Genomic DNA, 27,689 nt, shown 5'->3' with positions numbered 1-27,689 from the left:
AGTAGGAATTTTTACTTTAACACAATATAGCCACACACACACACACACACACACACACACACACTACATTTTTGTGACTATGAGCTTTATTGACTTCTGTACTAATGGTATTCTGGGATTTACCATTAACATGGGTGTTACATTTGAGAAAATTTTAAAGAAATGCATATTAATCCCATTGCCCCACCCTGGCTAAAACGATCTTCTACTCACAGCTCTCGTCTGTGAGACTGAGTCATCAGACGAAGGAAGGATTTGACATCTTAAGCAAGGCAATAGACCTGGTACAGCTAGAATGGGCCGTAGAGTTCTTCCCATAGGGTAGAGAAGATTCCATCTGCCCAACATTAAATCTTCACCTTAGGGATGGAATGAGGAAAAAGGAGACACTATTTTAGATAATGTCTACCCATTTCTATCCTAAAGAGCCAAAGCCAAAGGTAGGAAAATGTAACAATGATTGCAAGGCAAAGAAAATTCCATACCTCTGCGTTCTGAAATCTGCTGTTCGTTGGTAAAAATTACGCAGAAGTTGGTCTTTAAGAGAGTGATGAAGCAATTCCAAGGAAGAGGACCTTACATTACAATTCACACTTAATATTCTGTTTCTGAACCTGATATGTCCATATCCAAGTAAACTTGGGAGCTCAGCGTGGTTAGGTGGAGTAAAGCTTTGTAGTTTTTTCTTGAAACTCTCTAGGTTTCTGATGAAGAAATTCTGAAAGGGAGCTACTGAAAAAATGATAAAGGGTGAGTCAGTTGGGTGAATTAATGAAGTCATGGAGGATATGACATAGTTTCAAATGGCTCATGAGAAAGCTAGAGTGAAAATATGAAGCTGCCATTTATAAAACGGAGGAAGATTAAACTATGTTATACCAGCTGTCCACTTAAACTTTGGGGACACATTAGGTCTCAGGATCAAGAAAGGACAGAGGAGAAAGCTGTATGCCATGTGGATCAGGAAGCCCTTCACTATATAATATGCAATTGTGAAAAACCAGCACTATTTCACAGAGGGATTGAGTGGATGGAGGACAGGTAGAAAATGGATTTCCTCTACTACTAAAAGGGACATTTAAATAATCAGATCCAGTTTTGAACTTCATTGCAATAAAATCAATTTCTTTTTTATTACCCAGTAATGGGAGCTTATGATAATAAATTATAAAAGAGAAAAAAGAATATTTTCTTTAACCACTCTGAGGATAGGGTGAATTTGTTTACAAGCCTGATATATAGTCCCTGACTTGTCAAAGATGATTGTAAAGGAAAAGTATAGGAATAAAGAACATTTTTTAAATGAATAAGAAAATTCTTAGTTATCACAAAGGATATAAAAAAAATTAAAAAGGTAATGCAACTGCAAGTTAGAGTGGCAATCCAGTTGTTCCAGGGAATTCCTGATTTATGCCTCTTGCCCTGACTAAATTATTTAATAACACAAATTTTATTATTTATAACACACAATTTATTATTTAGATTGGATTAATCCCCATAAATCTTGCCATAGCAGAAAACAAGAAAGTTATCAAAGTGTACTCGAGTCATTTATAAAGCTCTCAGGAGTCAATTTGAAGATGTTCCTACTGGCCAACGATGGGACAACTTTATTATCAATAAGAGTAACAATGGATTTGATTGAAATGCATCAATATTTTAAACCAAAAAGTGTCTCTTTATGTAATTATTAGAGTTCATGAATTAAAAAAAAAATTAGAAGAAGAATATCATGATTTTGCAATTTCAGATGAGAAAAATGGATTTAAGGCATGGTCATCAATTGTTTCCAACATCAAAAATAAAAGACAACTAAACATTAGTGCCTCCTGATGTAAAAAAATACCTATGAAACACTCTTGGAGCAAAAATAAAAAAGGGAGAGAGAAAGGATATTATTATATTGTATCCTATAATATACCTAACCGCAACTACCAATTTACAAATAGTGTGATAACAAATGAATTTCTTTAACAATTCTACAGGGATGCAATTAAAAAAAAAAAACAAACAACAACAACAAAAAAAACATATTAGGGGTAACTATATCCAGTATATTTAGCAAATAAATTTCAATGCATACACGAAGAGTGGATTTTGATGGTGTTATGTTATCCTTTTTTTGTTTTTAGGTTTGTTAATAGTGTTCCAGATTTAATTTTATGGGTCTTTATTTTTTACAGCTATATACTAACATGTTTATGATTGAAATAATGTATTTTGAAATTTGCTTGAAGATCATCCATGGAGTTGCAATTCATGTCATAACTAATATCACAGTGTTTTGTCCTTAATTCTAAGATAAGACTCACACTGACTTTTCTTGATAAATGAATTGCCACAGGACATTTTTATTATGCAGACCTTGTTTTCTTAATGAAAGCAGTTGGATCTTAGAATTAGACACTTGAGTTTTATTCAGAGAATTGTCTAATGCGGTATTTGTTTAAATATACACCAGCAAATTAAATATAGGAAAATTCATGTCTGCCATTTCAACAGAAAGATAAAATATGAAGAAAAATACAGGTGTGAGTAAATCATTTGTAGTTTAATTTAAAATGAGTGATCTAACGCTTACTTTTTTTGGCTTGGGATGTTACATTATTTGATGTGCTCCACTTCAATGTTCCAAAGATGGGATAGCCATAGGATGCATGCTCAGTGGATCAATGACTCCCAAAATGCATCAATATTTTAAATCAAAAAGTGTCTCTTTCAGTTGTATAAAAATGTAGCTTATGAGGGGTGACAATGGGATTGGGAAAGCCATAAGGACCACACTCCACTTTGTCTAGTTTATGGATGAATGAGTAGAAAAATAGGGGAAGGAAACAAACAGACAAAGGTACCCAGTGTTCCTTTTTACTTCAATTGCTCTTTTTCACTCTAATTATTATTCTTGTTATTTTTGTGTGTGTGCTAATGAAGGTGTCAGGGATTGATTTAGGTGATGAATGTACCACTATGTAATGGTACTGTAAACAATCGAAAGTACGATTTGTTTTGTATGACTGCGTGGTATGTGAATATATCTCAATAAAATGAAGATAAAAAAAAAAAATCCTTTCCATGTTTCCAAAAAAAAAAAAAAAAAAAAGTGTCTCTTTATGTAATTATTAGAATTCATGAATTTAAAAAAATTAGAAGAGGAATATCATGATTTTGCAATTTCCAATGAGAAAAATGGATCTAAGGCATGATCATCAATTGTTTCCAACATCAAAAATAAAAGACAACTAGACATTGGTGCCTCCTGATATAAAAAAAATACCTATGAAACACTCTTGGAACAAAAACTACTATGTACTATGGTAATTTCTCACATTTCCTATGACTTCACATTTTGTACTTCACAGAAATATATCACCAAACAAGTATCAAGTTCTTTAGAGGAGGTTAGAATTAAGGCGATAATTTTCTATCAGTATTAAAGTTGATCCCAAGAGAAGGAATCATGCAAAAATTCAAATGGTGATATTATTAGCCAAGAATATTTCAAAAAGAACTTTACAGCTAAAGCATGGGAGACATACGTGACTAGCAGAATTAATGAAAATAATTTTAAGAAAACATAAATAAGTGTATAATGAAGAGAGGCAAGCCAGTTAATGAAGAAGACACAGGAATCCAGAAGTTTAGAATACCTTAATCTGAATTTAGGCATTGTTTCTGTGTGGAAATTTGAACAAGCTGGGCTCTTGGTATACCAGCTAACTTAAAATAATTTGAATGAAACTTATATTTAAATCTCTTCCTGCTCTAAAATAAAATAAAAATCCAATTCCTGAGGAAGGATCATACTTTTTCTTCTAGCAAATATGTACCATATATAAGAATGAATGTTCTTTTAATAGCACATATATTTAAAAAAAAAGAAATGGTAATTTTCTTAGATTTTTTTATTTAAAAACATTATATGGTATCTATGTATGTTTTGGTTTCAACATCAATATGTATTTAAATTACTGATGATGGCATAAACATTTTAAGGCCATCCTCTTAAATATCTCCAGTGCTTTCTACACTTAAGTCTTCTTCACATAACTATGTAGTGTGTATAAGACTTGTTTAATTCTTCATGTTAATTTATTTCAATGATGAAAAAAGTTAAAATTTTCTCTGGCAGCAATTGCTAAAAACATATTTTTCAAAATTTCTACTTATTAGCATGATCACTTGTAATTAGTGTTTTTCAACACTTTCAGAATTTCTCTTTCAATTAGTTCATTTATTCCCAAAATTAAAGCATTCACATTTCTCGCAGTATTTTTAACTTGAATTTCTTTTAATTTGAGAGGGAATGAACAATCACACACATATTAGCAATTTACATTTATTTTTCTATGCATTATATGTTTGTAATCTGGCATATTTTTATCCATGTTATACTCTAGCATTTAAAAGCTCGTATATAATAAGGATATAATTTACAATTATTTCCCCAGTTTTTATTTGGTTTTTAACTCTATGATGACCTCTTTTTATTTTTAAGTTGTATGTTGTCAAACTTGCCAATCCCTTTTCTTAAATAGCACCAGTGAGTTTGAGAAATACTGCCATATTCCCCTCACAGACACACACACTTTCCATGAGGAATCCACCAAATTTTACCTCCAGCACTTGCATGACTTTATTTTACATTAAAATCTCTGATCCACTTGAAATATATTTACTTACGTATGATACAAGGAACAGATCTAATTTTAACTGTGTTATTCCAGAACCATTTATAAAAAACACCATCCTTTCCAAGATAATTTAAGATTCCAGTATTATCATATAGGAAATTTCCATAGGCAATTTTACTTACTTCTCTGCATTAGCAAGATAGATTTTTTTGTACATACCGGTAATATCTCCTATTCTCATACAATTAGATTTTCTTTTTCTGGGAAGACAATATTTAACATAGCAATTGAAAGCAAATAAGAAAAAAAACTTCTATTTGTCCTCCCCATATATCTTTGAGTGTTCAAAATGATGCTGCTTTTTTCTATGCTTTTAAAAATCAGGTCTAGCAATCCAATGATGAAAAGCATGTGGCTTTGATTCCAAATATTGAATCCTTGATCTGTCATCTACCACTGTCACATATTAACCAGACGGCATTCCAGGCAATTGCACAATTAGCAAATTAATTCTTTTGGACTATGTCCTTAAACTACCATATTTTTTAATTTCTAAAGATACAGCTGGATCTCTTGTGGTAAGAAATACTTCTCTAGGTAGACAAAAGGCAAGCCTGAAGCCTAAGAGAACCAGTGGCCTCCTTGGGTCTGTTCAACGAGTCCATATGGCAATCACAGTTTGTATAACATTATTGTCTCAAAGGCAAGGTAAGACATCCAAATTAGGAACATTGAGGGGAAAAGTACATTTTGTTTGTACTGGAGACATTAGCCTAAACTATCCTTCTATGCATCGGTTTTTGTGACTGGTGCCTGATTTGTTTTTAGAGGGTAGCAGGGAAAAGAACAACTTCATGGATAGTTGAGAGCCTGGCCTCTCTTTTTCCTGCCAGCTACATAGGAAAATATTAGCTACAGCCAAATCCAAAAGAGACTATACTAATGTCCATTTTAATAATGTTTAGTACATTCTTTTCTCACCCTCCTTTTAATAATTAGGGACACAAATAAGGTCCAATCACAGGATTAGAAATAAAATCAGGAGGGAGTAATATGTATTAATTGTCCACTCCTTTCCTCCAAAGTTCTCCTGATGTTTGCTTTCAAAAATATTTCCGTTTCTTACTTCTGGAGCTCAGTAAGTATCTCCATTGTACTCGCAGACACAACTAGGGCTCCACTGGCAGAAGGCTTAGACAGCTCAGGAATGTCTGGGATTCAAATGCTGACAAGAACCAGGATGTGGGGAAGTATTCCAGGAGACTCTGAGCAACACACAATAGGGATAGCCTTTTTGTGCATGTAGATTGTGTATTTCAGGGTAATTTGGAAGCAGACTAGGGACATCCTTGGCAATCAGGGTGGTTGGTATCACAGTGGTCTAGCAGGAAGATGGGCCTGGGGTGGGGGAGTGCCCAGCTGCAGAGGTGTTTGACATCAGGCACTAGGAAGAATGGAAGGTGGGATATTACTGGCATTATAAGGTGTGTAAGTATGTATATATGAGTGTGTATGTGTGGGGTGAGTGTGTATTTGTGAGAGAAGCGAGTGACATAGTTTAACAATGAGATAGCCAAAGTCAAATCTCTAGAATGATTTAGTCCTCTGGAGTTTCATTCCCGGAAGGTCTAGAATACAGGCAGGTAAAGGAGCACTTTACCGAAAGCAGAAAATCAGGAACTCTGGTTAATATAAAAACAAGTACTTGAATCTGAGAGAAAATGTTGGCCTTGGTTTCTATAACTTGCTGCAGTTTCACTATTTGTTTATCTTCCCTGTCTACAAAAAGTGTTGTTGCCAGTGCCTGGGGCAGGATGATTGAAGCATTTTACTAAGGAGCCTATATGCATTTTCTGGGTGTTAGGATCTGAATGAAAATCTGAGTTGCCACGTTTTAACCCTGACTTCAAAACAAGTTGATGCCATCATGTGCAGAGATAGACAAGCTAGATTTACCCATATGTTCACGCAAATAAATAGTTGATTAGGAGGGAGGTGGTGTAGCTAATATTCTAACATTTGTTATAAAGAATAAATGCCAAAATGTTTGTCTTTACATTGATAATGTTCCACCTTGAGTCTGACTCTTCTTTCTGGGTTCAATTTATTTCTTCATGAAATAGATGTTCTGGTTTTTATTTTGGTAAGTGTTATTCTCTTCTCCCCTCTTAAATGATCTTATGTTTTGGTTTGTTTGTTTCTTTTATGTCAATGTATTTTTCCCTCCTAATTGTATACAAACTCTTGAAATAGTTTATTTGCCTACACAATTCCATGTTGAAAATTCCTTTTGACCCTTTCTTTTCTGACTTCAGTTCTTGCAAGTGAAAAGTGTGTTGCTAGTCTAAGTAATATTATGATGTAATTATCTACTTTTCTGCTCCCTTTGCTTTATTTTGGTAGTCTACATTTTCAATCGTATGTTTCAGGTACATATTAATTTTTACTTTCATTCATTTATTCTGTTTGGAGCGCAAATATTTTGTAATTTTACTGCTTCCAAAAATTCTTAGCCTCAATTAATCAATTCTTGCTTCTTTCCTATTCCATCTTTTTGAACTCAGATATATGTTGCAACTTCTCATTCTGTCCTCCATATTGCATAATAACTCTGTTGTATTTATCTCATTTTTCTCTTTATTGTTCATTGTGGATAATTTTCTCAAATCTGTGTTACAGTTCATTAAATTTATCCACAATTTAATTTAAAACATTTTTAAAATCTAACATCTAATTAAAAATAAATAATATTCATCATTTACAAGAGTTCTTTTTAGTTTGTTTTCAAATTTACCTGACTATTTTAATGGTGTCCTCAGCCTCCTTATTTTAAACATATTTACTCATATATTCAAAATATGAATATATGAACTATTCAATACATGATAGTTTTAGTACCTAAAGATTCTCAAAGATCTTCTATTTTGTTTTTTGTCTATTAACTTTCATTTATGATATAAGAATTATTCTTATGTTTTTATTTCTAAATTGAATGAATGTGCAGTGAAACATTATATATGGATTTTTAATTTTTAAAATTTTAACTTTAAAAAAATTTTTAATTTTAATTTTTTAACTTTGTGTCTTTTCTGGTAACATTTTGCATTTTCTGCGAGGAAAAACACAGCTACTATCCTCCAAATACAGTATTTTATTGTCATTTCTTGGCATACATTGCTGGCCTACATGTATTTGAAGCTAAGATACTGGTTGGATGATCTAAAGTTAAGAATTGCAGGAGAAACTGATTTTCCCTCCTATTTGTAAGTGGAAGATTTGTTTTCTCTATGTACCAATGGAAAGATTTTTTTTCCAAACCTACCCCCCAACAAATGTGCAAAGATTTTAACAATTTGAAGTTTTTAGCTTTGAACAGATGTCTCTGTTCCAGCTATAATTACCCCATGGGCCCAAGAACTCATCTCTGACTTCAATGTAAATCTAATCCCCTAGTATTCCAAACCAGAAACACCCGAGAACAGTGACTTATTATTCTGGTTTTCAGTTTCCCTCTTCGTTTCTTGCTTCCAGTTATTTTGCTTATTTTCTTAGGACCTCATCTGTTCATTTAGAAGTATGTTATTTTATTTCAGAATCTGCATTGCCAAATACAGAAGCCCTGCTGAAGAAGATAAGAAGGAGAGGGGTGGGAAGAGGAAAAGGGAAGAAGAGAGAATTAGAGAATAATATAAGAGAATTACAAAGAATTGTTTTAAACTGTATGATCATCATCCATCATCACCAGTGACTTCTAGTTCAGTTTTGCCAGAATTGCCTCTAAGAATTATGTATCAAATAATGTTTATTCCAACAAAACAGCATTTCAGAGAACATTGCAGCAACCTAGGTCCTCATGACAGAACACGTGCAGAGTTTCATGAGCAGAAAAAAGACATAATGTGCTCCTCCATGACACTCTAGAAGTAGTTATACACAAATAATGCAAAAGAAAGGAGATGGAAACACACCAAAGCAACACAAAAGGTCAGAAAATGGTTACATTGGATCATAAGAAAGCCATTCTGATTATCTTAAAAATTAACATTCCCTGCTCAGCCAGTACTACAAATAAAGTTTTTTTTTAATAGCCAAGTATGCATGAAAGTTGTTAGAAAATGCTTTCTTCATAGCATAGACAATATTCTGATGGATTTCAATATTATTTTAAAATCCTTATTCAAGTAAAATTACTTTGATCTATACATTGAGGTATTATTAAAATAATTCATTGCTCTTTCCTTATCCAGTCCCAAACCAAACTATTACATCTTCCAAATCAATATAGTATTTTAAATTAAAGAATTAATATTTAATTTTGCCATAATACTTTCCATTGATGTGAATTATTTAAGACTAATAGGCACTAATTCTGATATTAATTTTCTTTTTGATCTTTGGTAAATCATTTAATCCCTTTAAATAGTATGAGTATCCCACACATGGACTAATCTGACTTGGGAAGGAAAAAGGCTGCTTAGCTATAGGAGATGTTCAATAGAGAAAGAATTAACACTTAGTAGAAGTGTTAGGTATATTTATAAATATAGTTTAACAGGTTCTTCCTATTGAAAAGATTTCATTGTCTCCTCATGCCTTAGTCTTTATATTTAAATTAAGAAATGAGAGTTATTGATTAAAAAAATGTCAATTTTTTTCTGAATTCATTCAGCCTATGACTGCACAGTCTGACTTCTTTTTCTCGGTGTTGTGAATGTTAAGCATGAGTTAAGAGTAAAAGCAAAATAGAAATCTTCAACTTCTTAATCCAAAGAAAGGTCTAGGGTAGGCTTCTGTAAATATATTTCAGAATAATGCTTCCTTCTTAGGTGTTTTCAGCACATGCTGTCATTAATTCATCTCATCAGCTAGCCCTCTTTAGAGAATCACACAAGATTAATTTTGATTAGAAAAAACAGTTACCTAACATTTGAGACACAGAATAAATGGTTCTAAATCTGTGGCTGAATCCAGAAATGGATTGGCTTTTACAATGGAGGTTTATTAGTTCACAGATTTACAGTTCTAAGGGCACAAAAGTGTCCAAACTAAGGCATCGACAAGAGGACACCTTTACTGGAGAACAGCTGATGGTATCTGGAAAATCTCTGTCAGCTGGAAAGGCACGTGGATGGTGTCTGCTGATTCTTCACTCCTAGATTACATTGTTTTCGGCTTCTGTCTCCAGTGGCTTCCTCATTAAGTATCTGTGGGTTCTCACTTAGCTTCTCCAGGGCAAACTCTGAGCTTTATCTCTCAGCTTAGCATCCCCAAACATCTTTCTGTCTGCATCTCCAAGCCTCTGGTTCTGTGTCATCTCTGAGCTCTCTCTCCCTGAGCTCTCTTTAGGACTCCAAATACTAATTAAGACCCACCTTTAAAAGGTGGAGTCACATCTCCATAAAAATAATCTATATCAAAAGGTCCCACTCACAATGGGGTGGGTCACATCTCCATGGAAATGACCTAATCAAAAGATCCCACCCACAGTAGGTCTGCCTCCACATGAGTGGATTAAAAGAAACTAGTCTTTTATGGGGTACATAACAGATTCAAACCAGCACAATCTAATTCATCACATTAAAGCTCTCTTGACATTAGTATACCAAATATAAATTGAGGCAATCTCTTTCCTTAGCACAAATTTTAAAATGTACTGTAAATCTAAAATATGTATATGTCTCCTTTACAAGTTAAAAGACCAAGTAAATATTTGTGCAGTTAAACCACAATTGATTTATCTCCAGGTTTTACAAAACGTCAAGTCCAGGTATTGCAAAACTCGTGTGTGTGAATTTAAGTTTAGAGATTTTCACTCTTGTTAAGATGACTATCAGATGACAATTGTATCATGTTGTAAGTGGGCAAATTGGAATTCTAACACAACAGCCAGTCTCAGATTCACTTTGTTAGTTAATTTCCCTTCCTCTAAAGATTGATAATTCCCGGCAGAACAGATAAAACTGAGTTTCTGTAATTACAAAGCCAACAGACAGCTCTTAAAACACCCTGAGGAATTTAAGGAATGTGACAAAAAATACAATTGCAGAAACACAATTGTCAATAAATATAATAACATACATTGAGAAAAAATGGCAGTTATTTTTAAATTTACAAAAAAATAAAAGCATTAAAAAGAGTTGTACATTTTTTATAAATAGGATTAGTAGAGGAATAAACATGAAATTTTAAGGGAGTAATATTTTATGAAATAATTCTACTAAAAATTGTGTTTACCTCTTTATGGTCCTTCAGAAACATTTATATTTCTCAAAATTTAATACACTGTAATACACTGTAAAACTGGTACCGTTTTGGATAGCTATCACTGCAGGTAACAGAATTTTGATTCAACTTTATTAGCATGTATAAAGGTGATAATGAATGTTCAAAAGAAGATAAAAATATAGGAATTATGTTTTTCCTCTTTAGAATTGCTTATTTCATTTTATTCATTTAAAGTATATTAAAACACATTTATGGATACTTTCATGTAAGGAAGATCCTTAAGCATTCATTTCTTGGTTTACCTCTAAAGCAACCTCCCTAGAAGCTAAATTTTCAAACATAACTTAAAATGCTATAAGTAAACAATAAATTGCTGCCTCAAAAATATTTTTTTGGAATGAAACAGGTATAATAAAAGAAGGAAAAAAAACAAGTGGGAACAGTTTAAGGTTCACGCTAAGCTAAGAATTTTGATTTCTCTGCAGGAGATACATATAAGCAATTCCTGATTTAAGCACTTCAGAGGATTAGGGTGATAAATAAACCAAGGTCAAAATAAGTACCCTGTGAATATACAGTCAAGTCTCTGACCATATCACAAATTGATACATGCATGGAGAACCTTCCCTGGAGTAGCCTGCCATATTAGGTTTCCATTTCTAAAAGTAAAAGATATTCATTCCTCCTGAATTGTTTAAAGGCTTCCAGCTGTGGTGTGTGAAATATAATTTATGTTGTTTGTTTTGTTTGATTGTTTGTTTTTATGGTTCCCACTTTAAGAGTCTGGACATTTTCTCCTACTTCTTTTACTTTGCGACTCTGCATTGACTCAAAAGCTGGGCCTGTGAGGTTAACTGAGACAACCGTCCAGATACAGGTTAAATGCCGATGCTGGCCAAATTTATGGGATGCTTATTGTACATAAGTTTTACTAGTGAGACTTTCTAAATAGAATTACATCTTCTCTGTGCCTGCCTCTTCCAATATGTGCACACCACCCTTTTGCTGACTGTCTGACAAAAGAATGTGATCACGTTTTCAGCCCACCAGTTATGGAGCTTCCCTATGCCCAACATAGCTTGTTGGGAAAGTAAAGGAGACTCAGGAAATCAGGCTGTGAAGATATAATAAAGAAGATCTGTATTCCCCCTGGGCAAATGCACCCATTTGACCTATCTGTAACTACACTCTTTGAATTCCTGATGATTTCTCTATACCTGTGTCGGCTCCTATCTGAAAGGAGATATATATAGGCTCAGGCTCAGAATCCTCAAAATCCTTAGTTTTAGGTGCATAGAATGATAACTTCGCAGAAGCTTCTTTTGAAATACACAACAAACAAACATACTACCTTGAAATTTTGATTGACAAAGGTCTCTATGTGATTGATTTAATAAGTATTTTCAGAAATCTTTCAGGGGTAAAATTGAAGACAATGAAATTATGCACTAAAGTTTTCAGTAATTCCATCATATTTCTCCTTTTAAATCAGCCCTTAGGATTACTAAAGAAAAATTCAATCCCTTTCCTGAAAAAAAAAAACAAAAAAAAAACACTAAGTAGCAAAAGAACTTGCTATCTCCATTAGATAAAACAGAATGTTGGAGGCTTCATTACAGTGTAAGTGCTGCAGTATTCTACTTTAATTTTAATATAAGTGCACAGATTAACATTGAACCTTGCAGCATTTTTGTTTTTAATAAAGAAGTTTTGGATTTATAGAACAATCATGCATAAAATACAGGATTCCTATGAACCACATTGTTTTTTAATAGGAAATCAATATATTGGGCATACACTAATAGGAAAAAACAAAGGTTTTATTTTATGTTTTTTTACACCATAGCATGTAAAAGGCATGCCTGAGTCTCCCACCCTGTCTTGATAATTTCTTGGCAATTCTAAGAACCTTTTCCAGGCGCTGCATGATGTTTGAGGAGTCTTGTTTCTTCATATAAACAAAATTTAAATACATTATTTCATCTTGTTCAAAGATGCTATCACTATTGGATAGAGTAATGAATAGTATTTAAAAAGATACGATCTGGACACAGATTGTTCAAAACTGAATACCAGCTATAATGCTTTCTATATGTATAACCTTGGGCAAGTTATTCAACTTTTATGTTTCTTAGTTTCCTCAACTTTAAAATGGGGGTAATAATTACCACCAGAAAGGATTGTTGCAAGGATTAAACATATTTATACATGCCAAATGTCCAGGACTTAGTAAAACTCACTCAATGTTTGCAATTATTATAATTCCATGGAGAATTCCAGAGTCCAGAAATAGGGAAGTAGAATGTATTTTCGTCACTTTCCTCCTCATGGATCTTCCACTTCTCATTCTAATTCTCCCCAAATTGCTAGCAGAACATGATTCCTCCAGCAATAAAATGAAAAGTTAGGTCTTACTTGATGAATGCTGGTAGATTCACTCATTCCTTCGGTAAAGCAAATACTGGCTCTTTTTATCCTGAGTTATATCTGAGTGGTTTGATTGGGATTTTCTACACTGAAGTCCAGAGACCTAGAGTGTCTAACTGACCTCCCAAGATTGCCTTTCAGTAATCTGATTCAGCAACCTACCCAAATCAGCCTTTTTGCCTTTGTCAGCTTGTTCCAACAGGAGGTTCTCTCTGAGTATCTCCATGTATAGCTTGTGTGGTGTACATTTATATTACATGCAGTGTTGCCATTTTTGGAGATGGCAGCTAGAAGTCCTGCTTCAGCACTTTCTCTTTGCTCTGTGGTCATGGGGAACTTCAAACAGCCTCTTGCCTTTAGAATTTTCCAAGGAAAGGCAAGAATATAACACCAGGGAACCCACAACAGTCTACTCACAGTCTACCACACCGAGTTTGCATGATTCTGTAGAGCAGTGAGTATCCATCCACTGCTAAAGATGTTTATTCTCCTCCCAGCATACCCTGACTTTCTTCTGAGGAAATCTTCATAAGGCTAGAGGTGGATGGGAGAACAAGAGTTGGGAAACACACCAACCTTTTTTTCTACTTGCGATCAAACCTATTCCATGTCTAGAATAGGGTGGAGAGAGATGATACATAAAGGTCATACAATAAGTTTTGCTCTACCTTGTGAGCCATAGAAATGTGTCTAGCATTAGTGTGTGAGCCTGCACTAACTAGCTTCTAGGACTCAGCTGAAACCATAGATCCTTCTTTTCAATCATAAGGAAATGAAAGGAAATGAAGGTTGAACACATGGTGATACTGCAAGTCTAAATTTTTCAGCATGACCTTACCTCAGATTAAAGATGTATTTTATGTAACCTCAGTAACATTATCAAATATTCTTTCTAATAATTTGATATATGTTCATCAGCCAAAGACCAATACATTCAGGAGGGATAAGTTTGTTACATGCTGCAGTAAGGGAAATCACACTACATATGGAACTATAGTTGTCTATAGTTATCTACAGCAGATGGGATAATATAACCATCCTTTCCCCAGTCATCTGCAATGTCAATTCAATTATAGATCTAAGTATCATGTATGAATGTGTCATTCTCTGGGCACTCTAACACACTGCATTGGCCAATTGCCTTGCATCAATCCCTTGTATCAATGCCCTACTTTCAAAATTAATATAGCTTTATTCTGAAAGAGGTGGGACAGGAGAATGTATGACACCACAGGTAAAGATAGATGATAAAGACTGGGACTGTACAGTGTGGCAAAAACTGGAGTGGCCAATGACTGTTACTAAATATACAAATATAAAAATGTTTTTGCATGTGGGAAAGCAAATGAATGTCAACCATGTAGAAATTTGAAAAAGGGATGGTATTCAGGAAAAAACATAATCAAAGCAAACTGGAGTCTATGGTCAACAGTAACATCGTAATATACCTCCATTAAATGTAACAAAGGCAATATGCCAATGCTAAATGTATATGAGAGGGGGATATAGGGGAGTAATATGGGATTCTTGGTAGTGGTGTTATTTGCTGTCCTTAGTAGTATATTGTATTGTATGACATGTTATTTTTCTTTTTATCATTTTTTCTTATTGCTAAGAAAAAAAAAATTTTCTTGTAGTAATCAATATGTTCAAGTGCTGATTGTGGTGATAAATGTACAACTTCATGATGATACCATGAACAACTGATTGTACACTGTGGATAAATGTATGGTATGTGAACATAACTCTATAAAATTGTGGGAAAATATATATATAGGAGTAAAAGTGCTGGAGAAAACATGGTGAGAGGGATGATGCCTCACCACTATGGACTAACTACAATGTGTAAACTCAGAATTGAATCTTAGAACATAGCCTAACATGGACACAATAATTGTAATAGTCCCTAGATTGTAAGCTCTTACAGCAGTTAACTCTATCCCTGAATTGTAAGGCCTATCTCTAAACTTTGAGATGCTGATCCCCTAGCATATAACCTGATTGGTCTCTGGAACAATGCATATCTCTGAGACACCTGAAACTCAGAGCTAGAGCTTGGCAGATATGAATGTTAGTATTAGTGCATACAGCCACTGTCAAAAAAAAAAAAAAAAAAAAAGCTGAAAAAGAGCGCAGACTTCAATTAGTGATATGAATGAAGCAGGTGTGGTTAAGACCAGGGCAAGCCAGGCCAAAGGGTAAAGGTTGAAACTGATTGCATTTTAAAACTTCAACTTTCATATGAGACCAAGGGAATAGATATCTATTTGGTACAGGATCTAAATTTTCTAAATGGTACAACTCTACAGTTGATTTGTTCAAACACCACAATTGCATGGAACTTTGAATAGGAAGTGAGATATGGTAGGTTAGTATAGGCTGGAGTGAAATAGTGACACATCCTAGAGTAATTTGGGCAGATAATAAAAAATATATTTACAGCCTCCCCCTCCCCAGCCCCGAGGATATGGGGGAAGGTGCGGATGTGTTGGACATCCTCACCTGGACTGGTGTTGATGTTGTCACAAACATTGGGACTGGCGGTTTGATGTGCTGAGCCCTCGAGCATGGGACTTGCCCTTATGAAGCTCATTACCACAAAGGAGAGTCTAAAGTTGTATGTAATGGTGCCTAAGAGTCTCCCCCTGAGTACCTCTTTGTTGCTCAGATGTGGCCCTCTCTCTCTCTAACTGAGCCATCTCGACAGGTGAACTCGCTGCCCTCCCCCCTACGTGGGACCCAACTCCCAGGGATGTAAATCTCCCTGGCAACGCAGAGTATGACTCCCGGGGATGAATGCGGACCCGGCATCATGGGACTGAGAGTATCTTCTTGACCAAAAGGGGGATGCAAAATGAAACGAAGTAGTTTCAGTGGCTGAGAGATTCCAAACGGAGTCGAGAGGTCACTCTGGTGGACATTCTTATGCACTATATAGATAACACCTCTTAGGCTTTAATGTATTGGAATAGCTAGAAGTAAATACCTGAAACTACCAAACTCCAACCCAGCAGTCTGGACTCCTGAAGACAATTATATAATAATGTAGATTACAAGGGGTGACAGTGTGATTGTGAAGTTCTTGTGGATCACACCCCCTTTATCTAGTGTATGGATGAATGGAGGAATGGGTATAAAAACTAAAGGACAAATGGGATGGGATGGGGGGATGATTTGGGTGTTCTTTTTTCACTTTTATTTTTTATTCTTGTTGTGGTTCTTTCTGATGTAAGGAAAATGTTCAGAGATAGATTGTGGTGATGAACGCATAACTATGTTATCATACTGTGGACAGCGGATTGTATATCATGGATGATTGTATGGTGTGTGAATGTATTTCAATAAAACTGAATTTAATTAAAAAAATTAATATAGCTTTATTAACATCTTGAAAGCTAAAAGTATAATTTTCTTTGGCTTCTTCTTCAGAAGGATCTTGGCTATTTTGATCCTTTCACTTTTCATATGAATTTTTTTAAAAGCTAATGCATTTATTTTAGAATAAACTAAAATTGCATTAACTGTATAAATCAATTTGGGGAGAAATGACAATATTATAACTGAGTTATCTTAGTTATTTATTCAAGTGTGGGAAACTGAGTCTTCCATGCTGCCTGAGGCATATCTAGGGTGGTGGCTGAGAATGCGGAGCCGCAGGCCTGCATAGAATGCCATGCAGGCCCGCCCTGTAAAGATGTAAGCCTTGTGACTATGATAACGATATACACCTGATGTATGTGTCTTGTGACTATGATATACACCTGATGTAACTTGTGACTGACGTTCCTGATGTAAACAAGATGTACGCACCTGATGTAAATGCATCTGATGTAAATGTAGGTATCTGGTGGGCTCTCCGGAGCCCGGGGATCTTTAGCATATGCACGTGATCTGCTCTAATAAATAGCTGGAGCAAAAATGCGTTGGCGTCCACTCGCCCTAGAGGCAGTGGGTCCCCTGCTCCCTTAACTCTTAGCTTTGTGTCCGTGTCTCATTCCTGCACCGCCCTGTCAGCAATATTCAAGTTTCAAATAACATCTTACAGTCAAGTTTTAAAATATATTGTTACAGGTCTCAACTGTACTTTGGTAGATTTACTTTTTCAATTTAAATTAAAAAGCTTAAAATTAGATTTTCACACTATTTGTTGTTAGTGTTTAGAAGTACAACTAAGTTGCCATTTTTAAATGATCCTAGAAAGTCTCCTGCTTAACTCTTTTAATGGTTATAAAACTTTTCTTATACAGTCTTTATCTTTGCTTCTCTGTATAGAGAACTATACTATTTGAAAATACTGTTTTTTATTCTTCTTTTTGTATAATTATGCCTTGATTTTTTCCTTACTTCAATGTCTAGGAATTCAAATGCAATGATGAATAAAAGTAATAATGAAAGATACCTGTGTGGTTTTTTTTTCATTATTCATTTTTAAAGTAAACACATCTAATATTTTCCAGGTATAAATGATGCTTTAAAGTAAACACATCTAATATTTTCCAGGTATAAATGATGCTTTGTTCATTCAATGTAGACATTTTATCAGTATATATCTAGATTTCTAAGATATTTTATTTTGGCCAGGTGCTGAATTTTATCAAATGCTTTCTCTGAATTTATGAGGTGAGCTTATGGTACATCCAATATATGTATAGGTACACACACACCATAAGTTCATCATGTGCATATTTTATGTGTTTTATATTAAACATATAATAGATATTGTAGTATACACAATGTGTATATATAAGTATATTTTATATATGAAGTTCTAATGTTATATTGCCCTTATATTCCTGGATTGAACATTTCTTTGTTATAATTATCATTTTTTTATACTACAGGATTCAATTTTTAATCATATTCAAGAATGAGATTAGGTATACAATAATTTAGAAAATATGTTCCTTTTTATGTTCTCTGGAACAGAAATAAAAGTGTACTGATTGTTTCCTTTAAAGTTTTGAAGAAATTATGTGAAATATTATCTGGAACTTGTGTTTTCATTCTGAGAATATTTTTTTTTAAGTTCTGCTTTACTTCTTTAATATATATATGAAATATTAAATCATTGTACATATTCTTAAATCTGTTAAGATATGTTATATCTTTCGATGTATATCTTCATTTCATCCAAATTTTCAAATGCATTAACATAAAGTTCTTCATAGCATTCTTTTATTGATATGAAGAGCCTTAGATTTTAGTGTTTTATTAGTCTTTACAAAGTATTTAATACAACATAATTTCATCCATCAAATTCTGTCTTTGACTTCCCTGTTCTTTGTTTTTCTATGCTATTTTGTTTTCCTAAATCCTTCAATTTCTGTCAGTTGTTTGGTTTCTATGTTTATTCTTTCCTAATGTAAGCATTATTGCTATGAAAATTCTTGCTACTTGTCATAGTCATTGCCTCTAATGGGTTTTGACATTTGTTTTTTCAAACAGGTTTTTTCCCTTAGCAATACACATTTAAGAAGGCTCCTTGTCTTTTCACCCCTTGATAGCTAATTTCCCTCAGTTTGCTTATCCATTAACTGATTGAAATACATCTCAGTTGCTTCCAATGTTTGACAATTATGAATAAAGCTGCTATAAACACTTGGTTGTAGTTTTTTTTATGCGCATGTTTTCAAATCATCTGGGTAGAAAGCTAGAAGCTGGATCATATAGTAAGCCTGTTTAGGTATATAAAGAACTCCCAGACTGTCTTCCAAAGTGGCTGAACCACTTTACATTCCCACCAATAATGAATGAGAAGAGAGTTCCTGTTGCTCCACATCCTCATCCTCATTGGTGTTGTCAGTGTTTGGGATATTAATCATTCAAATATTTGTGTAGTGGTATCTCATTTTGTTTTAATTTGCAACTCCCTAATGACATATGATGATCATTTTTCATGTGCTTATTTATAATATGGATATCCTCTTTGGTGAGGTGTCTGTTCAGGTCTTTTGCTCATTTTGTATCTGGGTTGCTGTTTACTTATTGTTGAGTTTTAAGTATTCTTTGTACATTGTGAATACAAATCATTTATCAGATGCATGCTGTACAAATATTTTCTCTCAGTCTGTGGCTTGGCTTGTCTTATCTTAAAAGTGTCTTTTGCAGATAGGAAGCTTTTCAATTTAATGTAGTCCAATTTATCATGAATTTTTATTCTTAACAATCCATGAATTTTTCTTTCATATATTGTGCTTTTGGTGTTGTATCTAAAAACTCATCAATAAGCTCAAGGTCACCTAAATTTTCTCCTCTCTTATCTTCTAGGAGTTTTAGATTTCTGCATTTTACTTTTGAATTTATGATCCATCTTGAGTTAATATTTGTATACAACCTATGTTCCAGGTACTGTTCAAGACACTAGTAATACAGGTGGAAACAGCAACATCTATCTGAATCTATTTGAATCTGGTTGTTTTTTGTTCAATATATTAATTTTGCCTTTGAATTTGATTCATTTACATTTAGTGTTATTATTGACATATTTTCATATTTTGACTTGTTTCTGTTATCTTAATATAGTATGTCAGTTTATCTTATATGTAACACATTATTTAATCATATATATTTTATTTAAAATTGTATTATTTATTTTTAATTTGATTTTTAGGAATCAATTTTACACTTAGATTTTTCAAATATGTAAATACTGGTAATCTTCTAACATTATGTCTCTATTTTGTGTTTGCTAATTTTGAATACAAAAATTTAACAACAGCAACAGTAAACTTTTGTCAAGGTTTCTGATCACTTTTACTTCAAATATTTCTTGCAAAACTTACTGGAATTGAACATTCTTTACTTCATGTATTCCCTTTCAAGTTGTTTTCAATGTCTATCTTTCGTTGTAGAGCTTTTCAAACCTTGTGTGCATGAGAATTCTTTTATTCCTCTATCACATTTAAACAGTGTTTGGCTGTTTATCATATTGTAGTTTCTCAAATCTTTTCCCCTAATACTTGGAAGAAGTTTTTCTTGAATCCATTGTTGCTGTTAGAAATCTGATGTTGTTTCTGTTTCTTTGTTTTCTGTTTTCTAAAGTATTGTTTCAGTCTTCTCTTCTAATTTGCCAATTTTTTTCTAATGATATCCACTCTGCTTTTTTTGCTACTTATTGTGCTCCTTATTTCAACTACTATAATTTTCCATAACTAATATTTCTCCTAGCTATTTTTAGTTATTTTTATTTCCAGAAAAGTGTATTATTTCATCTTCTTTAATTTTTATTCGACTGATTTTAAATTTGTATCCTCCACTTTAATATTTCTACTTCTGAGAGATTCTGTAATCCAGTAATTTGTCATTGATCAAAATTATATTATATTATATTTGGCCTGTGGGCTTATTTTATCCTGAAAAATTTGCTTCTTGTAAAGTATAGTTTGGGGGAAAGTAAACCACACTAGGTATTAGCCTTAGCCCTAAGAATTCAATTGGTGGGGAGTAGGTGAGATACCTACTGTTATCTTACACACTTCCAGAGAGACAAAACATATTTGACATCTTTTCAGTTACATTACTTTATTTTAAGTATGTACACTGCATTTTTACTTGCAGATTTGCATATGTTATACTTGAGAGCATAGTAAATGTGTGGGTTAATGGTGTACTTCTTATGTGATCAACTCTAGCTCTTGCAGTCTAAAACCCTTTTGACTGAAAAGGAAATTATTGTAGGGCAACAGGGTGTCTAAATACTGAAGTTTTAAAAATTTGCAGTATTGTAGACATAAGATAAGAAGTGGTTATTTAATTATAGCCAAGAGGTTAAATCTAGTCTTTAAAAGAAACTTGTCTTGATAACAGCAGATATCTGAACTAAAACTTAGTGACATTTTAATGTCTAACAGTCATGACCTTTTACACCATATTTAAAAGCATACTTTCAAATAATTATACAGCTCACTGTATATATTATAGCACAAACTATGGTGTTTAAACAGTATACTGCTTTCTTTCCTAGGATGTTTTAGCATTTATACATTAAATTTACAAATAATTAAATAAAATTTTGAGGATAAATATGAATTCCCTGTGCATGTGCATGTGTTTCTAATTTTACTTTATCCCTGTAGAAATTCTAAGAGTCAATATTTGAAGAAAGAACTAAGCCTGGTTTCAGATTTTTTTTCTGTAATTTAAATAATTTAACATAAGCTATTATAATGAAGTTAGTTTCCAAAAGAAAGAAAAAAGTTTCTATTATTTTTGAAATCTTTCAAATGAATCATGGAGCAAATAGTTTTAAAAAAAACTCATTTTAACCACTTTCAAATATCCAATTCAGTAATGTTATTACGTTCACAATGTTGTGCTACTATCACTATGCTCTATTACCAAAACTTTTCCAACACCCCAAACTGAAATGCTGTACCAAGTATATATGTTACCAGAACAAATTAAAGAGAAAAAAATAGAACTGTACAACATTATAACCCCTAAGGTAAATTACAGACTACTACAGACTACAGTTAATAATATAATTATTATTATAATAATATTGTTTAATCAAATGTAACAAAAGTACCAGTCTAATGCTAAATATTAATAATAGGGAAAACTGTGGCATTGGGAGGGATAGTATGTGGGAACTCTGCACTTTCTGCCTAATTTTTCTGTAAACCTACAAACTTTTTAATAAAAATATTTAAAAATTAAAAAATATATATTTCCATAAATAAGACTCCTATTTTGCCTGAAGAAATGTCTGTAAATTTATTCATTTATCTACTTTTCCTTTTAGTTAACAAAGGATATATTGAGCACAACTATAGGCAAGACACTGCATTATAAGTAGAGTTTAAAAATGAATAAAAAGAAGTCTTGTTCTCTAGCTGCTCACTAATCACTAGAGATAACACACCTTTAAATAAAGGGGGTAATACAATGTCATTGGAGCCTTGAGAGAAAAATGTGAAAGGTAAAGAAAATGCCCAAAGACTGAATGGTTGCTTCTACCTGGGAGTTTCACTAACTGTCGATTTTCCACTATATAAAGTCCTGAATCTCAGTCCTGATGAGTGTACACCATAAGTTTTATTCCATAACTATGCAAGGAAACTGGTGTCCTTGCCATGAGTATCTAGATCTCTCTGTGATCAACTTTACCCTGATGATGTGAGCTGTCATGTTGCCTTTTTGCATGAATGATAATGAATTCATAAATACTCTCAGAATACTGCCAGTATATATATATGTATATGTATATATATGTACATACATAAAATATATATGTATATATATCAAAGCCTGAATATCCCCATCTCTTTAGTAACGTTGACTTGGGATTGAATCATAAGAGCCTAGACAAGTACAGAAATACCCTCTTGCTTTGAAACTAAGAAATTGAGTTGCACAAATAATCTTGAAATATAGATTTACTCTGAGAACCTAACATAAATCAGTTATAATCTACACACACCATACATCCCAATTGCATCTGATACTTTAAAATTTTGATTTCTTATGTACAGTTTTAGGAGCATATTATATTTGCAAATCTTAAAAATATTATTTTTACATTTAATTATTGCGTTATATATTTTAAATATCTAAATACACTTTTCATTACAGTTTGTCTTTCCTCCCTGTTCTTTTCAGAATATCCAAGCAGTAAATAAAAATTTGTCAGAATTCTGTAAGTTCTAGCTGATGGACTTACAGTGATTTGAACCAATATTCAAATGTGAATACTGCATGATGATCTATTTTTAACGCTGTAAATAAGATTCAGGCATATGGTTCAGTTTGATGTTTCTCTGTCAGCTACACTATATACTCTTATAAAACAAGCTGAATCTAATATATTCAATAGATGTCTGTCTTGGTTTCCTAGGAATGCTGTAACAAAGTACCAAAAACTGGATGTTTTAAAACAGGAATTTATAGACACAATTCTGGAAGTTACCTAAGGAACATCAAGCTTCCTCTGAAGTCTGTTCCATGCTGCTCTTCTGGTTTCTGCTGGTGACTTGCCAGCAATCCACCCAGCATATCACTGATAGCTGCCTGAGCATCTCATGACATATTTGCATTTGTCGTCTGTGTCCAAACTCCTTCTTACAAGAAGACCAGTCATATTGGATTAAGGGCTCACCCTACTCCAGTATGACCTCAAGTGCCGGTTTGGATGTATTGTGTCCCCCCAAATGCCATGTTCTTTGATATAATCTTGTGGGGGCAGGCTTATTAGTGTTAATTAAGCTGAAACCTATTGGTTCAGTGTTTCCATTGAGATGTGACTCAATCAACTGTGGGCAAGACCTTTCATTGGATTATTGCCAAGGAGCTTTTGCCCCACCCACTCAGGGTGGGTCTTTATTGGATCACTGGAGTACTTTAAAAAGAGCCACACAGGCCCAGACACAGAGCAGATGTGAGTGACATCTTAGAGAGCAACTGAGAGTGACATTTTGGAGAGGAGTTGCAGCTGAGACAGACATTTCCAGGTCCTCTCTCAGTTCCTGTGCGTTCTTCAAAATGTTGCTCTTGGGGTGTTTGTCCTCTCCTAGCGTCTCTGGAGCAAAAGTCTGCTTTTTGAAGGATGCACAGGAACTGAGAGAGGAACTGTAACTCAACCTGGGATCACCAGATGCCAGCTACGTTCCTTTCCTGATAACAGAGGTCTTCCAGATGCCATTGGCCATCCTCCAGTGAAGGTATCCAACTGTTGATGCCTTACCTTGGACACTTTATGGCCTTAAAACTTGAACTGTGTAGCCAAATAAGCATGCTTTAAAAAGCCAATCCATTTCTGGCATTTTGCATAATGGGCAGCATTAGCAAATCAGAATACCTCGTTTTGACTCACCTTAAGTCCATCTGTAAGGACCATATTTTCAAATAAGGTCACATTCTGAGGTACTGGGGATTAAGACTTCAATGTGTCCTTTGGGAGAACACAATTCAATCCATATTTGCCCACATTTTCTCACTCAAGAATATTGAGAAATATTTTTTAACATTTATCTATCATGGTCTAAAGTTCTACTTCTATACTCAAGTTTTAAATTTAACTTCAGAGGTATTATCCATCTTAACACAACAAAAACAATAAACAATAAATAAAAGGACAATTATTTCAGGCAATGCATGATAAATAGTCTTGTGTCATTTTTTATATGTAATTTTGTAATTGTTTAATAATTTTTAAAATTAAATATACAGAAACCAACTGAAAGTGTTATACATCTCTATTGGCATTATTGTTTAACTAAACAAATGTCAAGGTGAAAAAAACTTCTGAAATAATTTGCTAAAGTAAAATGACGATGATCTGTATAGTAAATATTTCCTAGTATAAAATGAGGAAATTTGCCACTATAGCAGCATTTGTCTAATACATATTAAAATCAAATGTGGTGTTTCCTCACAACTGGCTTTAAAACTGAAAGTGAGAAGGGGGCAAAAACTCTGAGTGACTCTGGGATGTCAAGCCTTTCTAGAATTATAGAAGTCATTTCCTTGACCAATAGGCAATGAAACCTTGTTTTTATAAATTGTCCACAGACCTATGTATATATCCTTTCTTGGGTAAATACCTAGGAGTAAAATTGCTGGATCATATGGTTCATGTATATCTATCATATAAAAAAGTGCCTAACTGTTTTCCAAAATTGATGCACTATTTTAAATTCCCAGGAATTTCTGCTGAACATTTTTTTGCAAACATTGTTAGACTTTTTCTTTTTAGCCATTCTGGTGAATGTGTAAAGTGGCAACTTGTGGTTTTAAATTGCATTTTCTTGATGACTAATGATATTGAGCATCTTTTTTTCCTATACCTGTTGACTATTTGTATATATTTTTTGTGAGCTAGCTATCAAAATATCTTTGATATTAATAATTTATTATTATTATATATTATTATATTATTATTATATATCCACAGACTAAAAATGAGAAAGAAAAGATCAATGTAAAGAGCAAGAAAGGAAGAAAGGAAGCTGAACTCACAAACACAAGCTGGAGTTCATGAGTATGAGCTCAAATCCATATCAGTTCTGATTGCCCCTGCCCTGTTTGGTTGGCATACATGTCTTGCAGAAGCCAGGCAACTTTATCATGGAGCTAAAAATGTTGCTTTTGCCCAGGACTCAGGGAAACTGAAAGAAGATCTTAGAAAGGCTGGACAGTCACAGGCCTGGTCACTGTTCAAGTTGGTGAGGTGACAACATTTGTGTGTGCTGCAAAAATGGCTGCTGTTTCACAAACACAATCCCAATTTCTTAAGTAAATATCTACTGTGACCCAGTCTAAACAGAAATATACAGATAGGGGGTTTCTGGGAAATGTAGTCCAGCCTAGACAAGTTGTCATGTGACAAACACACTACAGTCCACCCCTTAGCAATGTGGTACCAATATACATTTATTCAAACTAAACTTATTCTCCAAATAAGGACAGCAATGTCATTCTCTCACTTTACATGACACAAATATCCCATGTACAATTGAAAGCACACACAAACACACATATGTATTATTATTATTATTATTATTATTATTATTATTATTATTATTATTATTTTCCCCTGGAGAGGATACAAATTGCTTTTACTCTTTGGAAACTTTCTTTTATTCTAGTTGACTCACATTGATTTCCTATAACAAGTATTGAGGAAGAAAGTCATCTACTGTTAACAGATTTTGTGATATATGATAAAGTAACAAGAGACAGGAAGAAAATATTACATATATATGTTTTATACATAGACACTTTCAAATCAAAATAAGGAAGAAGTAGTCATAGCTACTACAGTGCTCATTATTGCAACTGGTTACATTGTCATAACTCACATTTATAACTACCATCTTCCATGACTCATTGCATAGTTATGATACTCACAGCAATCACCTTAGTTGGTTTGTAATTCCTTACCTGGTAGGGTGAACGAAATACTTATTCCTAAAGGTTCTGAGCCATTATTAGCCCTGCATGAAATGGATTGTTGTACTGTTTCATTGACTTTAACCACAGGCACGGGATTACTAATAGGTGTCCTAGGGCATGTCCTTGTAATAAAGAGACTGAGTCCACTTTTGATGTTTGGCAATTGTCAGCATTTAAATTGTAATCAAGAAATTAGGATTTAACAAATTATTATGATAACTTAATCATTATATAAATATTTCTTCTTACTTTTTAGAATATTAAAATAGCCAGACAGAAATACCTGAAATTACTGAACTGTAACCCAACACCCTCAATCTTTGATAATAATTGAATAACTATATAACTGTTACCGTATGATTATAAAAAAATTACGACTGGCCCCACTTGTAGCCCCTTATCCTGTTTTTCAACTTTAGAGTCTTATGATCCCAAAAGACAGCCACTGATGTTTATTAATGAAGGAACTTGAGTCAGCTCAGAAATAAACAACCTCAATTCCTTAACTATCTTACTAGATGAAGCTGGATCTAACCAAAATTGGCCCACCTGAAATGTGCAGTAGCTTAAACTTTAACCTGTTAGTGACCTACACCTCATTATAATACTAAAAGTCATGTCCATCTTCATAGTAAGGCTGCCATTTTCTTACATATATTCTGTAACTAAGCATGTAATCAATTTGTGCCTGCTCAATAATCAGATCATCTTTAACTTTGTCATCTTGAACCATTTTACTCATTATCCTAAAACCTGCTCATCTTTTGATATTCAATCTCTCAGAGTTAGTTGGGGAGACAGATATTTAGGCCAGTAGGCAAACTGATCTCTTATTTCATGCTAAGCAATAAACTCTTACTCTCTTTGAAACCCTGGTGTCATAGATTGGCTGTTATGTGCATCAGAGAACCCTGTGTTTGATCAATATCAAGATCCCTGTCTGTCCCACAACTAGGCAACCAGGAAAAGAAGGCCATGAATGCCCTTAGCCTATTGATAGTAGTTTCAATTAGTACAATCTCTACCCCACACAGGAGAATTCCCCTTGCCAGGCAGCTCTATCCCCTAACCATAATAAAAACTCAAAGCCACTCCCCGCCCCTTGTACTTTATCCTCCTTTTTATCAGATCCCGGCATGAGCCCTTCCCCTGCTGGGAATTCCCAGCTCCTTGCAAGTACTAAATACACTTTATTCATATTCATTGTGCCAGTTTGAATGTATTATGTCCCCCAGAAAAAGCCATATTCTTTGATGCAATCTTGTGGGGCAGACAGAATAGTGGGGATTAAGTTGGAACGTTTGAATTAGGTTGTTTGCATGGAGATGTGCCCCACCCAACTGTGGATGATAACTGATGGAATATTTCCATGGAGGCGTGGCCCCACCCATTCAGGGTGGGCCTTGATCAGTGGAGCCATATGAATGTGCTGGCTCAAGGAGATGGAACTCAGTGCAGCTGGGAGTGATGTTTTGAAGAGCAGCAAGCTTGCTAGAGAGGAGCGTCCTGGGAGAA

General features: G+C 33.8%; 1 long non-coding RNA gene across 1 annotated transcript; it reads right to left on the bottom strand.

The window, feature by feature from the left end:
* Nucleotides 1-79: 79 nt before the first annotated feature.
* Nucleotides 80-4,992, bottom strand: LOC119505900. Its single transcript, XR_005210898.1, has 3 exons — nt 4,851-4,992; nt 486-732; nt 80-359 (listed from the first exon to the last, which is right to left on the bottom strand). It is a non-coding gene; the product is annotated as an uncharacterized LOC119505900 (long non-coding RNA).
* Between the last annotated feature and the right edge of the window lie 22,697 nt (nt 4,993-27,689).

The sequence above is a fragment of the Choloepus didactylus genome, chromosome 11, assembly GCF_015220235.1.
Source record: "Choloepus didactylus isolate mChoDid1 chromosome 11, mChoDid1.pri, whole genome shotgun sequence".
In the NCBI taxonomy this organism is placed as follows: Eukaryota; Metazoa; Chordata; class Mammalia; order Pilosa; family Megalonychidae; genus Choloepus; species Choloepus didactylus.
Note: the sequence above shows the minus strand (reverse complement) of the source record. Positions and strands in the feature narration are given on the sequence as shown.